Source organism: Humulus lupulus, chromosome 3, assembly GCF_963169125.1.
Source record: "Humulus lupulus chromosome 3, drHumLupu1.1, whole genome shotgun sequence".
Lineage (NCBI taxonomy): Eukaryota > Viridiplantae > Streptophyta > Magnoliopsida > Rosales > Cannabaceae > Humulus > Humulus lupulus.
This window is the reverse complement of record NC_084795.1, coordinates 80,457,938-80,461,281: the sequence shown is the minus strand read 5'-3', so window position 1 is coordinate 80,461,281 and position 3,344 is coordinate 80,457,938.

Sequence of the window (3,344 nt, the reverse complement as noted above, 5' to 3'; positions counted from 1 at the left end):
TTTGTGGATATTGGTCAAAGCCAGGATTTAGTTAGAAACTCGTAGAAATAGTTATGGATTTTATAAGTTTAACCTATGGTTTAGAAATATTAATTTTATCATAAGGTTTGATTAACGAATATAATCCTAGAAATATTATTTATTATAACCTAAGTTTTAGATAGAATAATTAAGAAAGTGACACTTGTCACAAGCATGTTTATTAAGGATTTAAGTATTTTTTATGAATAGTTTAATTAAAAGAAAGATCTAGAACCTTTCATCATCTGTTAGGATCATGTTTTACTCAGTCAAAGTAGTTTACTCACCTATGATTTATGATCTACAACTTATGATTTATGGCTATGACTTAGATTATGATTTATTATATGATTTAGGTTATGATATGACCTAGGGATTATTGTTGTTTGATTAGCATTAATAAGTTTTGGTATGACTTTGGTGAAATTTAGGATATGTTGATTAAATGATTATATGACTAACTCTTGTTTGTATTTTCCTTACTTGGCTTAGAAGCTCACTCCTTATGTTGTTGTTATTTCAAGAAATTAAGGATAGAAAGGTCGGTGGCAAGTGCGGACCTAAGAGCTTCGTGATGTACTCGTTGGGACCATATAGTCGAGGAAGATCAAGCTAGCCTATTAAAGTTTATTCCAATGTTGCTCATTTTTATGTTAAAGACAATTATTTTATTTTTGGAAAACCATGGATCCATGTATTTATTTTCAAGTTTTTATTCAATAAAAGAGAAATATTTATGATTACGACCCAACACTATGTTGTCGATAATCTATGAGATATTAGGGCTTTACAGGTGGTATCAGAGCCCACGTCTATATTGGTCCTCAACGTTCCCAAAAAATAAACACGATAGCTACAAATGACCTACTTGTTACCAAGTAAGTATACACATTGTTTTTTAAATATGTTTGTAATGTTTTTCTTGTGTTATTTTTCAGAAATTAGCTTAATGGAATCAAGTGTGGTTAGAAATGTAAAGGCAATAAGAAGAATACCAGATCCTGAGTATGATAATGGTTTCGATGGGGAGGATTAGACGTATATAAGAACACATCATTAAATTTATGATGTTTTAGAATATTTTTTCTTATTGTAATTCTTTTTTTATAAAACGTGTTATTTGCTTTTATTATTGTTTCATTGTGTAGTAAATGTTAAGAGTTTTGGATTCAATTGAAAGTGTAAAGTTTAAATTCCTCTCTTATGGGTTAGCCCATTTGTGAAGGCCCATTTGCTTTGCATTATTAGATTGGATCTAATTAAAATGAATAACAATTAATAAAGCAAGGGTTCAAATTCCTGTCTTTTGGGTCTAAGTGGAAGTTACGGGGCCTTAGTAGTGGGTACGATATACTGAACCCAGCCCTCCTCCATGGAAGATTTAATTGTTAAGGCCCATTTACTCGATTTGGACTTAATTGTAATATGGTAGTTTTGATATATAGATGGACCTAATAGACAGTAGTATAATAGGCTAAGTTGTAACCTCTACTTTTTTTGTTTGTCTTAATTTTTTCAAACTTTTCTCTTTTGGGGAAGTATAAAAGACACGTGGAGCAAGAACCAAGAAGATCTGAAAGACTAAATGCCCAAGGTAGAGGCCAAGGCATGGACGAGGCTGAGGAAGGGGAAGAAGGCGAGGAGTAGCCACCACCCCCACATAAGAAGAAATTCCAGCAGCCCCGGGAGTGCCAGAGGCACCCAATGTAGTGGAAGATTCAGCAACTGCTGCTACTTGAATAAATTTGGAAAGAGAAAATGCCCGTCTTCGGGTAGAGCTAAGGAGAAGGGAAGAAGAGTTCCAAATAAATTTAGAACAACAACAACAAGTGGTGCAACAAGACATTCCTCTAGCGCAATTACTACAGTTGGCAAAACCTCGCTACGAGGCAGTGTATGAACGCTTCAGAAAGCAGTAACCATCGAACTTCGATGGCGGGTCAGACCCAAAAGAAGCAAAAGAATGGCTTCAATCAGTGGAGTCCATTCTAGAACATATGCGGCTGGGAAATGAAGATCGAGTCTCGTGCGCTTCAAGCTTGTTAAAGAAAGACGCACGCAACTGGTGGGATATAGTAAAGCAGACTAGAGATGTGAACGTTATGACATGGGATGAGTTCATCCAAGTGTTCAACAAGAAGTACTACAGTCCTATGATTCTAGCCACAAGGGTGGACAAATTCATCGTGCTTACTCAAGGGAATTTGTCTGTGACGGAGTATGCCAGGAAGTTTGATAGGCTGGCTAAGTTCACAGTGGACATGGTACCCACAGAGACGCTAAGAATTCATAGATTCAAGAAGGGATTGAAACCTATGATAGCCTGTGACGTAAAGTTGATTCGAGGAATAACCACTTATGCAGAAACATTAGAGGTAGCCTTGGAAGCTGAGCAGGCAGAAGAAAGGATTTGGAAGGAAGGCGCGGCCAGAAGGGACGCCAAAAAGAATCAAAATGAATAGAGTGACCACAAATGAAAACATGACGCTGGTCAAAATCAAAAAGCCGACAAGAAGAATAAGACTACATCAGAAAGTAACGAGTATAAGAAGCCCTATGTGGAATATTCTTAGTGCTCTATCTGCAAGAGGAAGCATTCAGGGGAATGCTGATATAAGACGAAAGGTTGTTTCGATTGTGGAGAAGAAGAACGCATTAAAAAGGGTCGCCCAAAGTTGAAGGATCAAAAGAAAGATGACAAGCTTGTGCCAGCAAGAGTTTTTGCTCTTATTAGGGGTGAAGCAGAAACTAGTAATACAGTGGTAGTAGGTCAGGTCACCATCTCTGGTAAACTATGCAATGTTTTATTCGATTCGGGAGCTACGCATTATTTTGTATCTATTAATATGATTGATAACTTAGATAGAGCATGCAAACTTTTTAGAGATAAGTTTGTCACAGAGTTAACCTCGGGGGAAAAAATGCTATCTAGTAGAGGGCTGCGTAGCGTTGTAGTTAGAATCAAAGCAAAAGAATTACCAATAGATTTGATCGAGTTAGACCTTAAGGATTATGATGTAATTTTAGGCATGGATTGGTTAGCCAAACATGGAGTAGTGATAGACTGTAAGGGTAAGACAGTCAACTTTCAAACAAAAGGCGGAGAGCAGTTCACCTTCAAAGGAGAAGTTTCCCAAACTCGTATACCGATAGTCTTAGCTCTCGAAGCTCAACGGTTAATAAATAGTGGTTGCCAAGAATTTCTAGCTAGTATGGTGGACAAAACACGAGAAATGCAGCTCGAACCAAAGGATGTACCTATTGTATGTGAATTTCCTGAGGTGTTTCCAGAAGATCTACCAGGATTACCTCCGAGTAGGGAA